The sequence below is a fragment of the Diabrotica virgifera genome, chromosome 4, assembly GCF_917563875.1.
Source record: "Diabrotica virgifera virgifera chromosome 4, PGI_DIABVI_V3a".
Classification (NCBI taxonomy): domain Eukaryota; kingdom Metazoa; phylum Arthropoda; class Insecta; order Coleoptera; family Chrysomelidae; genus Diabrotica; species Diabrotica virgifera.
Genome location: NC_065446.1, coordinates 149,273,676 through 149,289,618, shown reverse-complemented (window position 1 = coordinate 149,289,618; position 15,943 = coordinate 149,273,676).

Here is a 15,943-nt window from a genome sequence, read left to right as displayed (position 1 = left end):
AAATTACATCAAGATACGACTGAGACTGAAGTAGCAAAATGCTAGAGAATACAAAAGAGGGTCGTACTGAATTTTTAGGCTTATCTGCTTGGGTGACGACCAACTCAAAATGCAGCAACATTTTAAAAATTCTGATTATAGGTCGTGTCCTAATTGTTTAGACTTTAGTATAAAAAGCAACTATGAAACCATATCAAATATGTTTGCAAAGGAAAAACGAAAAATATTCTCAACCGAACCATGATATATATCGAAAGTAATGCCCTGATACAAATAGTCATGGTTTCGTATTTACGAAAGATTTTTATCAATCTAGCTTTATTTCATACCAAATCTGTGAAGTAGCAAAAAATATTTACTTAATATTGAAAAATGGATATTTATAGAAAGAGTCACTAGGAGGCTTTTTTGTTCGTGAGAGATTTGACGTTATCATTCGGGCAAGAAAGGAGAATATCATGACTACAAATGATGACCTAATATCAAGCTCATACTTTAAAGTCAAAACTTAGTTAATTTTACAAAAATATATATCAATAGAGAGTGAGTGCTTTGCAATCTATAAATGTTCACCTTTCTGAAACTATAAATTATATTGGATTATCAAGTGAGGTTCCTACACTATACACGAGAATGAAAAGCGCAACATATCTGATACTATAATATCAGAGAACTAAGAACTAATATCAAAAGACCAGTGTGAAAAGTTTAAAATACAGATGAGATGGAAAAATCATTGGGAGTGTTCAGCAAACCTACTAAATAACAGTAGTTATGGAGTTTCTTTATTAATTTGGCAGCAGTTTTGGCTGTCAAATTCGATAACATGTTGAGTAATGATTTAGTTAGCATAAAATCGCTGCACCATTTTACGTTGGATAAACGCTACCATTGACCTCAGTTGAGTGCAAATTTCATAGTATCATTAAAAACAGACGAACTGTCACAGATACATATAAAATATGAAATTAATTGCCCAGTTGGATTTGCACTTTAAGAAAGGCCACCGGAATGGCCGAAATATCATTTAAAGAGTAATTTCTACATTATGTCTGACTTGATTTAAGAGCTAGGAGTTCTATTAACATTCAGGGCACGATACTGGGTTTGTACCTAATATTGAGTTATTGAAGATAATTTATTTTATTCTATTATATTCTATTTAAAAAATGAACTATTAATGACAACTTAAAAAATGCAGCTCTAACAATTGCTTTTGATAAATTTGTTGATAACAATATGTAATAAACAAAATATGCAAAATATTAAACGTCATTTTTTACTTATAAACAATGTAAGATCACTATTTGATTTTAAATACTAAAGGTGAAGACCGGCAAATTGTATGGAAAAGTGTGTGGACTTTTACTAAAAAAGCACAAAAAATCATTTAAAATTAAAGTTTGTTAAGTCATTTTTGTAAATTTGTTGCTTAATTATTGCAAAAATAGCTTCAAAAGACGTTTTTTTGAAAACAATTAATAATCTTTTCTAAAAATTCACAAAAATCTTTAAAATGTCAAGAAGTTTTACTCAATACTTATTGCAAAATTAAAATTATTTATCCGAGAAAGCTTTTATCTACAACGTTATTGTGCGTAAAGTATTAGATGTACATGAATTTTGAAAGCACAAATTGAAGAATAAGGTTTACTTTTTCAAATTAAATTAGTTATTAAATAAAAAATTATTATTAAATATTGAAAAATTGGTTTATAAAAGTACTGTGATTTTAAGCTTATAAACATTTAAAATAACTCAGACGCAACAACATATAGGAAGTTATTTTTTACTCGAAATGTCGGAATTTTTATACGAATTTAGAACAATTCAATGTCTTAAGACGCGCGACGCTTAGAATCCGAGTTAGCATTTTGTTTATTTCTCGATTTTATTATTTCAAAAACTGAATTCATAAAGTCAAAATAAAAGTCGCAATATATCTGGTTCTACTCAACAAAAATTGATGTTTCAGTTCAAGTTAACTTATGAATCTATTTAATCGAGGAATTTGTTTAAACAATTTAAAATAAATATTTAATTTGCAAAATTTTACTTTCTTCTTATTATTAGTAATAGAAAAGGTTATGAAAAGATAGGTAACTTAAATATTTATGTATTATAAATAAATAAACAAAGATAAATAATATCTTTAAAAAATAACCTTTACAATATTTTTTATTTGAAAATCAAATCAATCCGTGTTTGTCTTGAATTATGCTTATTATTTCACAATAATTACTTTTCTTGACTAAAAAAGATTATAAATATATTTTAAACAAATTAGTTGCTATAGGCTTTGTTTAATTATAAATAAAAATAGTAAAGTTAAGTATGTAACTTGCATAATTAAAAAAAAATTAACAAGTATCGATTTGATTTTCAAATAAAAATTTATTTTTTTAATATTTATTTTTACAAGATATTGTAGAACTTACCTGCTATTGCGATTTGCTGTTCTGTTACAGAAGTACCATGAGTAGTCTCATATTTCGGAAGAAATAATAGATTTGTTTTATTAGAATTATTCACTAATGATAATATCCTTTTACTCCTTGTCGACATCGCCATCGTGTATAAGAAAATTTTTGCACTAAATTGTGGCACCTACCACACACTTATACACATTATTTTCAAATGAGAACTAAAACTGTTTTTAGGCAACAGCGCAAAGTCATCTCAGATGGCGCTACTCTACGACCACGCCCATGGTGCCACAATTACGTGTGTAAATGCATTCTGCCTCATCCTGCATTGTGGCAACATACACAGAATTAACATGATACACTTTTTATTTAAGCTCTATTCGGTCCTATGTAGCAAAAAAAGTAGCTATTCAAAGCAAGTGATGACAAAAAGTATTTATACTTTTATTAGATAGTAAAGACTACTAGAAGAAAGAAGATAGTAAAGTATAAAATTGTGGTAACGTGTGTAAGTTACCACAATTTATGAAGTTACCATAATACAGGAATATGTTCACACAAGTTACCACAAATATCCACACACACACACACGCACCCACCCACACACACACACACACACACACACACACACACACACACACACACACACACACACACACACACACACACACACACACACACACACACACACACACACACACACACACACACACACACACACACACACACACACACACACACACACACACACACACACACACACACACACACACACACACACACACACACACACACACACACACACACACACACACACACACACACACACACACACACACACACACACACACACACACACACACACACACACACACACACACACACACACACACACACACACACACACACACACACACACACACACACACACACACACACACACACACACACACACACACACACACACACACACACACACACACACACACACACACACACACACACACACACACACACACACACACACACACACACACACACACACACACACACACACACACACACACACACACACACACACACACACACACACACACACACACACACACACACACACACACACACACACACACACACACACACACACACACACACACACACACACACACACACACACACACACACACACACACACACACACACACACACACACACACACACACACACACACACACACACACACACGCATCCCGCCTTCACGGGGTGGAATGGGGGTGATGTTTGGTGTCATTCAATAGATTTTAAAAAAATATTAAACACGTATTTTTCAGTTTTTTTATGTGATCTTCATTTCGCGAAATATTCGACCGTTCCGCTGCTTTTGGGACACTCTATATAAATAACGCATCACAAAAGTAAAATATTATGAATGTGTCAAATATACGTTTACAAAATTATACGTTAAATAATCTGCTTTTTATTTTCACTTAAACAGTTAAGACTGAATGTAGCCACGCCTCAACAAAAAAATATAATTTGCATATAACCGATCCGTTACATTTAGTTATTTTGTATGCGAATATTGGAAATCACGAAAACTTTCATGAAACGCTTACATTTCCATGTCGTTGGAAAAACCTGCCCTAATTTAGATGCACATTTATTTACATCTATAATGGGGGCACGAATACAGTAGCTTCACCAATCACAAAGGTGTATATGGAAGATACGGTAAAAATTGGGCGTGTAAATACAAGGAGCATAAGTATGACATTTTAAAAATGGAAAATGAATAACTTTAACTTTATGAAACAAAATAGAGTTTTTTTGCAATCAATTGGTCTTTTATAATAATAGTCCAGAGAAATAAGGTTTTTCTCGTGACACATCCCCCTCCAGGCCGAAACCAAATTTTTTGAGTAGTATGGACATCTATATTATTAACCTATATGTTTCCTGCAGCCGATTTTGATGATATACATAGTTATAAACAAATGAAGTTCGAAAAACGGTAAATTATCGCTTTTTTCGTCTATTACCAAAAAGTTAAGCACTTTAAACAAATTTAAGAGTAAGAAACTCATAAATCGTATAAAAAACTTCAATATGGCATTCGCTGAATATGTCCAACCTTATTGGTTGCTTAGAAAATTGCAAAATAAATCATAAATATTGAGTTTTTATAAATATTCGTAACTTAGGTAAAAATTAACTTAGAATCTTCTTATTACGCGGAATGCCGAGACTTCTTGTACTTAAATTATATTTTAAATTTCAAAGCAATTGGTCAAATAGTTTAAAAGTTATTTAATTTATTTTTCCCAAATTCATTTTTTTTGCAACACTATAAGTCAGAAAATTATGAGGTTACAATAATACTTCGGACAGTTTATGAAAGAAGAACATTTATACTATTACCTTAATTAAAAATAAATGACAAAAAATAATTTTAAACAGTGTAAAATAATTTTGCAAAAACATGTCCATTTTTTGCTTACTTATAAACAATTAGATTAATTTTTTGACCGTTACCCGTAGAAAAATTATTTTTTCATATTTAGAAAGACTGAATTTTTATACACATTTAGAAAGAAAAACAACTGTTCTAGGATATTTAGGGACAAAGTTAGCCCCCCCATTTTTTTAATTTTTGCAAAATTATTTTGCAATATCTATAATTATTTTTTGTCATTTTTTTTTAAATTAAATTAATACTGTAAATTTTCTTCTTTCATAAATTATCCAAAATATTACTGTAACTTCATCATTTTCTGACTTACAGTGTTGCAAAAAAAATTAATTTTGGATAAACAAATTAAATAACTTTTAAACTATTTGACCAATTGCTTTGGAATTTAGGGTGTAATTTAAGCACCATAAGTCTCAGCATTTGATGTAATAAGAAGGTTCTAAGTTAATTTTTACATAAGTTATGAATATTTATAAAAACTCAAAATTTATGATTTATTTGGCAATTTTCTAAGTAACCAATAAGGATAGACATATTCAGCGAACGCCATATTGAAGTTTTTTATACGGTTTATGAGTCTATTACCCTCAAATTTGTTTAAAATGCCCAATTTTTTAGTAAGAGACGAAAAAAGCGAAAATTTACCGTTTTTTGATCTTCATTTGTTTATAACTATGTATATCATCAAAATCGGCTGCAGGAAACATATAGGTTATTATTATAGATGACCATATTACTCGAAAAATTTGGTTTCAGCCTGGAGGGGGATGTGTCACCAACACGATATTTTTTTTCCTTATTTCTCTGAACTATAAAATTAGTGATTTTTCGCGTCTTCATGCGACGGGGGATACAATCAATTAATTGTCCTTTCCAGTCACTGCGCTAATTTCTGTTTTATTTCCTTCTATTTTATTGTATCTCCCTCTAATTTTTTCCGACTTCCTCTATTTTTTACTGACTCCCGTTGATTTATTTTTATTATACAATATAATATATATATATATATATATATATATATATATATATATATATATATATATATATAAATATATAATTATTATATATATATACAGGGTGTTTCATTAATAATTGTCCATATTATAGTAACTGGAGAAACCTTAGCACAAAATACGAAGATTTAACCTAAAACACTTAAATAAAATGTGGTTCCTTACTGAGTTACAGGGTGTTTTATCTAAAAATTTAAAAAATATTTTTGCTCAGCATTTTAAAACTATTCGACGTATCCTGTTCGTACTTGGCAGGAAGTATAGGTACTGTACAAACTACTATATTATGTTAAAAAAACGTTTCCTGCTATTTTCAGAGGCGTACGACGGGGGAAAGTGAATGGTTGACCTTTTCCAAATCCTACGCCACTGGCGGAATTGCTATTTTAGTTTAATTTTTGGATTCTCCAATATTTTCTATGAAAATAATACCCTCCTTATTCGTAACGATAAAGTCATTAGTTTTCGAGATCTTTGAAGTTAAAAATTAAACGACACGGTTATTTTGATTAATGTAGTGTATCCCTTCATTTTTAATTTCAAATCTCTCAAAAACTAATCATTTTATCGTTACGAGTGAAGAGTATATTATTTACGTAAAAAGTATTAGAAAATGAAAAAATTACACTAAAATAGCAATTTCGTCAGTGGCGTAGAATTTGGGAGGTGTCAACCAGCCACTATCCCCTGTCGTACGCCTCTGGTAGTAGCTAGAAACGCGTATTTATCTTAATTTAGTAGGGTGTATAGTGCCTACACTTTCTGCCAAGTATGATAAGGATAGGCCAAATAGTTTTAAAGTACTGCCTACAAATAATTTTTAAATTTTAATCATATGAATCATATCATAAATTAATCAAAATAACTGTGCCGTTTCATATTTAACTTCAAATATCTCGAAAACTAATGACTTTATCGTTACCAATGAAGAGTATATTATTTACGTAGAAATTATTGGTGAATCTAAAAATGGCACTAAAATAGTAATTCCTCCAGTGGCGTAGAATTTGAGAAGGGTCAACCATTCACTATCCCCTGTCGTACGCCTCTGGTAGTAGCTAGAAACGCTTGTGTATCATAATTTAGTAGGGTGTATAGTAGTCGCACTTTCTGCCAAGTATGAAAAGGATATACCGAATAGTTTTAAAATGCTGAGCAAAAACAGTTTTTAAATTTTTAGATAAAACACCCTGTAACTCAGTAAGGAACCACATTTTATTTTAAGTGTTTTAGGTTAAATCTTCGTATTTTGAGCTAAGGTTTCTTCAGTTACTATATGGACAATTATTAATGAAACACCCTGTATATATATATATATATATATATATATATATATATATATATATATATAGATATATATATATATATATATATATATATATATATATATATATATATATAGATATATATATATATATATATATATATATATATATAGATATATATATAGAGATATATATATATATATATATATATATATATATATATATATATACATATATATATTAAACACTGTTATAAAGACAACCAGTTTGAAATATTTAAAGCAAAACAACCGTAGTGTTCATAAAGCTTTGCTAAGGGAGACCTTTACCGCATGACATATTATATCTCATCTGAAATCTCGATCACCGCAATAATTAAATTATGTTAAATCCATAGCTCACTTTGTGAGATAGTGTCCTTCGTCAGCTATTTGGTTGAATGATTGACTTGAAAGCGATCCAACGATCTGAGTTGGCCCAGAATAACTCGTGTCCATTCAGGCAGAATTATTTTTTATTTTGATCGGTTCTTTATCAGGACCGTCGTATGATCACTTGCATGTACATGAGTTTAATCCCTTTTATGCACTCGGTTTACGTTTCGTGACTCTACTTATAAAGTAGAATGGTATTTAAAACTATTAACCCGGGAGTAGTCGCGCTCACTTCTGTAACTTGAACAGCCGCGTGTTAGATTTCATTTGACAATACGAATTTAACAATGAATTTACAACAATTTTTTATTTTTTAATATTTTTATTTACCTGCTATGTTAGAAATAATATTTCTAACAATTATTAAAGCTAATTGGCTCTCCCCAAAGCCATAAATTCCACAAAAAGAAGAAGAAGAAAAAATACCTGCGCATTACTACATCCTTCCTCGAGGCACTTACGAAATTTTTTCAAAATTGCAAAATTGTTTATCAAATTATCGTGAAAAAGGATAAAATATGAGATTCTATCTAACCGCGCGACTACTCGCGGGTTAAATAGTGTCATTTGAATAAATTAGTTTACGGAATATTTATAAAAGAAGTCCAATCAAATTAATAAATGTATAAAATAAACTAGATTAACAAAAATGTTAAGTTTACAGTAGATGTGAATTTACAGTTGGTAAATATAAACAGTTACCTAAATATCAACATTGAATCAAAATGTAATGATAATCTTATTTACTGGTCGAGTATTTTCAGAAAAACAATAAAACAAATAAGCGTATTGATAATGAAATAAGATACTTAAATCAACTAAGCATTATCCTGTAAATATTCCTGGTATAAAATGCCTGAGCATACAATATTATATGTCACGCTAGTTTGCTATCGTATTCACAATCAAAATATTTTTAAAAGTTAAGGAAATTTATCATAGTACATATAAAATAAACATAAGATAATAAGTAGATAATAAATAAACATATTATGTAATATCGTCGTTAGGCATACCCGAAGGCGATTTTACAAAATATACCCGCTGTCAGCACAAGCTCCCCCTTCTACACATACGTCATCCAGAACTGTAAGTATCCGTACCCGCTATCAACACATCTTAAAAAATATACCTGATTCCAGTGATTCCAGCACATATGATATGGTGCCATTTGAATCCAGTGTGGCATTGTGTTTGTGTATTTTCACTCAAGTTTTCTATCCATTTATTGTATTGCACACTATAAACTATCTAGTCCACTGAAATATTCTCAACTGCTCAAAATTGGCAAAGAAGACGAAAACCTTTTGCAAATATGTTTTCGACCCTCAGGAATCCGAATCTGAAATTAGTTTTGCGAGAAAATGCCGAGAAATCCGGAAAAATCGTAAAATAGAGCTTTTCTGCAGTTTTCTTAAAAACTACAATAGCTAGCCGAAAAATAATCAAACCATCGTGTTTATTTGACGACTTTTCGAAATTTTTATGATTTTTGACGAAAAATCATAAAATAGAGATTTTCCGCAATTTTCTCGAAAACTACAGTAGCTATCGGAAAAATAATCAAACCATCGTGTTTATTGGACGATTTTACATAAAAATAGATGTGCTTTTTTGCGAGAAAATGCCGGGAAATCCGAAAAAATCGTAAAATAGAGATTTTCCGCAATTTTCTTGAAAACTACAGTGGCTAGCGGAAAAATAATCAAACCATGGTGTGTATTGGACGTTTATATAAAAACAGATGTGCTTTTTTGCGAGAAAATGCAAGGAAATCCGGAAAAATTGTAAAATAGGAGATTTTCCGCAATTTTCTCGAAAACTACAGTAGCTAGCGGAAAAATAATTAAACCATCGTGTTTATTGGACGATTTTACATAAGAATAGATGTTTACTAAAAAATAAAAGTAATCCCAACGATAAGGAATTAAATTCTTGTGTAAAGTGATAAAAACTTGTGTGATATCGAATATAAACAAAGCAGGTTTTACAGTAGGTGGAAACAAAACAATATTATTGTGAATGGTGTATTTCTACAGGCAAATAAAGCATATTAATAACCAGAATCAGCTGTAAGTAGAAAACTTTATTATAATGTTATTAATTTTATTATAAACAGATAACCGGGGCCGGATTTTGATTTTTACCTAGGAATAAAAGTGCTGGAAAATTAGTAACAGCCAGCGCGGGTGCGGGTGTTAATTTGAACTGTGAGTAGAGTTCCCCAGGAAACTTCACCCGTGACGCATTGACTAATAACTCTAGCACGAAAAATAACTAGGAATTAAGAACAATGAGTTCAGATAGCGAATTAGCTGATGAAATGAAAAGGAGAAGGGAAGAGGAGGAACATCCCAGCAAAAAATCAAAAAGAACAGCTATAACATCACAAAAAACAGATGCAGAAAACATAAGCGGAATGGAACAAACGATGAAAATGATGAGGGAATTAGCAATGGATATAAAAGACATAAAAAAAGACCAATATAGATCTGGAGACGAAATCACACAACTAAAAAATGAAATTAAAGAACTGAAAGATCAACAAAGCGGCTACAAAGATAAAATAAAAAAGCTGCGAGAAACAAACGAAAAAGCTATAAAACAAATAGGTCAATTAGAAAAAGAAATTAGTAAAGCAAATGAAAAAATAGAGAAATTGGAAAATGAAAGAAAGAGGAAAAATGTAATAATACAAGGAATAAAAATTGATACAAATGATCAGAAAGCTTTACGAGGGGCTATGGAGAATTTTATAGAAAAAGAGCTACAAGTTTCAGTAGATGTAAATGGAGCAAGGAAAATAGGAGAAAATACTGTCATAGTGGAACTTGATAACAACTTGAACAGCGTGAAAAACAAAATAGAAGTAATGAAAAATAAAGGTAAATTAAAAACCAAAAAGGACGAAAGAATCTATATTAATGATGATATGTCAAAAGAAGAAAGAATTATCCAGAAAGAAAATAGAAGCAAGGCTATGGTAGCGAGGCATAATGGAAAAAATGTAAAAATAGGATACCAGAAGCTAATCATTAATGGTGAAATATGGACATGGAATAGCAGTCAACAACAACTCATACAAGAGAAAAATATACAACCAAAAAACTAGCAATACAACTAAAGCAGTCTGAAATAACGGAGACGACATGGCAAAGTAAAGGTACACGAAATAGACAAAATGTACAGATTATTAATGAAAAGAAGCCCGTAAACGAACATATATTAGTAGGAACATGGAATGTAAGAGGAACATACGAAGAAGGAAAACCGAAACACCTAGTAGATGAATGCAAAAAATAAAAATTCGAAATAGTAGCACTACAAGAAACGAAATAACTAGGCCAAAACTCAATGGAAATAAATGACTATTTATTTTTCAATAGCGGAGGGAAAAATAGAATTTTAAGTAAAGGATTTGTAGTAAACAAAAAGCTGAAAGATCTAATCTTTGACTTTAAACCAATTTCAGAGAGAAGATGCATACTAAGAATAAGAGGAAAATACCAAAAAATAACATTTTTAAACATACATGCACCGATGTGGGGTGTAAGAATATGTTATAGAGGTAGCACCTTTTATTGGAAAGACCACATCAAACGTCATCGACGGGAGATTGTTTTTGATAACTGGTCCTCATAAGGCACTCAACTCTCACTTATGGCTCCACGTGCCACATCCCGGGCAACTGCATTGGTCTGCAGGCTAAACTAAGTGAGGGTAGCCAGACGTGGTGATAGGTTAGACTTTAGACAGTGGCAGTTGGCTGTTACAAAACTGACCATGCGGCGAGAATCATAGCCACAGAAACGGCACATATACAGCGGTGCAGAATTCAAAGGGAAACCACTGCACTATTTTCCCAAGAGAATTTCTTCCCATAACGATGACAATTTCAGTAAATGAAGATGGAATGTGTAGCGACCCGTCTCACGCTCGGCGCCATCTCGGTTCCGGGTCGGATGGTGTGAAATTTGCTACCGGATGCCAAGGTGTGCACAATCTTTCTGTACTGGGACTCTCTGAAACTCACTCGAGAAGTAAAGGGCATTTTAAAACAACTGCTGGCAACGTCGTCTATTTTTCAGGCCCAGATAACAAAAGTACAAATGGAGTCGCAATAATTGTACCCTCTAAACTTAACGACTGCGTAATTGGATATAATACTATTGATGACAGGATAATATCCCTTAAAATGAGAATATCCACCAATACCCTACACCTTGTCCAGGTATACGCTCCTACAACAGCTGCACAAGAAGAAGACATCAACAGGTTCTATGGTCGTCTAGAAGAAACTGTTTGCGCTATTCCGAATCGTGAACTCATCACAATTTTAGGAGATTTTAACGCCAAAGTGGGGTCATCTAATGAAAATATTGAAGGAGTGCTGGGCAAAAATGGACTGGGACAGAGAAATGAGAATGGCGACCGTCTAGTGGAGTTCTGTGTAGAACAACATCTTACAATTACAAACACGTTATATCAACATCATCCACGGACGAACAAGGAATCAAATAGACTACATCCTAATAAGATCAAGATGGAAGTCGTCGGCCATCAACTGTAAACCATATCCTGGCGCAGACTGTGGAACCGATCATCAACTCCTGGTATTGAACGTTCGACTTCGTTTTAAAGTTCCCAAAAGAAGACCCCAGAGAAAAATCATGTCTCTAAATCCATCAAAAATCAATGACTTCCAACACAACCTAGAAGAAACTCTCTCTTTAGACCAAGTAGATAGTGACCCTGAAAGCACTTGGATTTATTTCAAAGATAACGTAATCGATGCTGCAAAAGACTGTAAGACAGCGGTTTCCACTGGCCGTAAGCCATGGATACGTGGACTGTTATTCAACGCAGAAAAGAACACAAAACTAGACACGAAACAAACGATGAATACAGAGCGTTAACGAAAGAAATCAAAAAACAGTGCCGCAAAGACAAAGCTGATTACATCTTCTAGAATAAATCCCTCGGTTTATTTCGACAGCCATGTTCCTCTATCTCTCTGCATCTTCTGGAATAAATCCTTCGGTTCATTTCGACAGCCATGTTCCTCTATCTCTCTGCATATTTGAGAGTGTTCTTTTCTGCGTTGAATAACAGTTCACGTATTATCGGATATCCATGGCTTACGGCCAGTGGAAACCGCTGTCTCACAGTCTTTTGCAGCCTCGATTACCTTATCTTTGAAATAAATCCAAGTGCTTTCAGGGTCACTATCTACTTGGTCTAAAGAGAGAGTTTCTTCTAGGTTGTGTTAGAAGTCATTGATTTTTGATGGATTTAGAGACATGATTTTTCTCTGGGGTCTTCTTTTGGGAACTTTAAAACGAAGTCGAACGTTCAATACCAGGAGTTGATGATCGCTTCCACAGTCTGCGCCAGGATATGTTTTACAGTTGATGGCCGACGACTTCCATCTTGATCTTATTAGGATGTAGTCTATTTGATTCCTTGTTCGTCCGTGGATGATGTTGATATAACGTGTTTGTAATTTTAAGATGTTGTTCTACACAGAACTCCACTAGACGGTCGCCATTCTCATTTCTCTGTCCCAGTCCATTTTTGCCCAGCACTCCTTCAATATTTTCATTAGATGACCCCACTTTGGCGTTAAAATCTCCTAAAATTATGATGAGTTCACGATTCGGAATAGCGCGAACAGTTTCTTCTAGACGACCATAGAACCTGTTGATGTCTTCTTCTTGTGCAGCTGTTGTAGGAGCGTATACCTGGACAAGGTGTAGGGTATTGGTGAATATTCTCATTTTAAGGGATATTATCCTGTCATCAATAGTATTATATCCAATTACGCAGTCGTTAAGTTTAGAGGGTACAATTATTGCGACTCCATTTGTACTTTTGTTATCTGGGCCTGAAAAATAGACGACGTTGCCAGCAGTTGTTTTAAAATGCCCTTTACCTCTCCAGTGAGTTTCAGAGAGTCTCAGTACCGAAAGATTGTGGTCTGCCTTTTCTTTTTCAATTATGTGTAACCTTCCAGGGTTTTGGATCAGTCCCTGGACGTTCCATGTACCAATTCGCTGACATTATCTTAAATTAAATGAAAATTTGGATTCAGTCTCACAATTTCTGCCAGGTGCCTGGTCCCTCACACCTTGGCAGCCGGTAGCAAATTTCACACCATCCGACCCGGAACCGAGATGGCGCCGAGCGTGAGTCGGGTCGCTACACATTCCATCTTCACTTACTGAAATTGTCATCGTTATGGGAAGAAATTTTCTTGGGAAAATAGTGCAGTGGTTTCCCTTTGAATTCTGCACCGCTGTATATGTGCCGTTTCTGTGGCTATGATTCCCGCCGCATGGTCAGTTTTGTAACAGCCAGCTGCCACTGTCTAACCTATCACCATATCTGGCTACCCTCACTTAGTTTAGCCTGCAGACCAATGCAGTTGTCCGGGATGTGGCACGTGGAGCCATAAGTGAGAGTTGAGTGCCTTATGAGGACCAGTTATCAAAAACAATCTCCCGTCGATGACGTTTGATGTGGTCGTTCCAATAAAAGGTGCTACCTCTATAACACATTCTTACACCCCACCCTTATTTTGGTATTTTCCTCTTATTCTTAGTATGCATATTCTCTCTGAAATTGGTTTAAAGTCAACGATTAGATCTTTCAGCTTTTTGTTTACTACAAATCCTTTACTTAACATTATATTTTCCCCTCCGCTATTGAAAAATAAATAGTCATTTATTTCCATTGAGTTTTGGCCTAGTTGTTTCGTTTCTTGTAGTGCCACTATTTCGAATTTATATTTTTTGCATTCATCTACTAGGTGTTTCGGTTTTCCTTCTTCGTATGTTCCTCTTACATTTCATGTTCCTACTAATATATGTTCATTTACGGGCTTCTTTTCATTAATAATCTGTACATTTTGTCTATTTCGTGTACCTTTACTTTGCCATGTCGTCTCCGTTATTTCAGTCTGCTTTAGTTGTATTGCTAGTTTTTTGGTTGTATATTTTTCTCTTTTATGAGTTGTTGTTCACTGCTATTCCATGTCCATATTTCACCATTAATGATTAGCTTCTGGTATCCTATTTTCACATTTTTTCCATTATGCCTCGCTACCATAGCCTTGCTTCTAATTTCTTTCTGGATAATTCTTTCTTCTTTTGACATATCATCATTAATATAGATTCTTTCGTCCATTTTGGTTTTTAATTTACCTTTATTTTTCATTACTTCTATTTTCTTTTTCACGCTGTTAAGTTCCACTATGACAGTATTTTCTCCTATTTTCCTTGCTCCATTTACATCTACTGAAACTTGTAGCTCTTTTTCTATAAAATTCTCCATAGCCCCTCGTAAAACTTTCTGATCATTTGTATCAATTTTTATTCCTTGTATTGTTACATTTTTCCTCTTTCTTTCATTTTCCAATTTCTCTATTTTTTCATTTGCTTTACTAATTTCTTTTTCTGACCGTTACTAATTTTCCATCACTTTTATTCCTAGGTAAAAATCAAAATCTGGCCCTGGTTATCTGTTTATAAAAAAAAATAATTACATTATAATAAAAATTTCTACTTACAGCTGATTCTGGTTATTAATACGTTTTATTTTCCTGTAGAAATACACCATTCACAATAATATTGTTTTGTTTCCACCTACCGTAAAACCTGCTTTGTTTATATTCGATATCACACAAGTTTTGATCACTTTACACAAGAATTTAATTCTTTATCGTTGGGATTACTTTTATTTTTTAGTAAACATCTATTCTTATGTAAAATCGTCCAATAAACACGATGGTTTAATTATTTTTCCGCTAGCTTCTGTATTTTTCGATAAAATTGCGGAAAATCTCCTAATTTACAATTTTTCCGGATTTCCTTGAATTTTCTCGCAAAAAAGCACATCTATTTTTATATAAACGTCCAATACACACCATGGTTTGATTATTTTTCCGCTAGCCACTGTAGTTTTCAAGAAAATTGCGGAAAATCTCTATTTTACGATTTTTTCGGATTTCCCGGCATATTCTCGCAAAAAAGCACATATATTTTTATGTAAAATCGTCCAATAAACACGATGGTTTAAATATTTTTCCGCTAGCTACTGTAGTTGTCGAGAATATTGCGAAAAATCTCTATTTTACGATTTTTCCGGATTTCCCGGCATTTTCTCGCAAAAAAGCACATCTATTTTTATGTAAAATCGTCCAATAAACACGATGGTTTGATTATTTTTCCGATAGCTACTGTAGTTTTCGAGAAAATTGCGGAAAATCTCTATTTTACGATTTTTCCGGATTTCCCGGCATTTTCTCGCAAAAAACATATCTATTTTTATGTAAAGT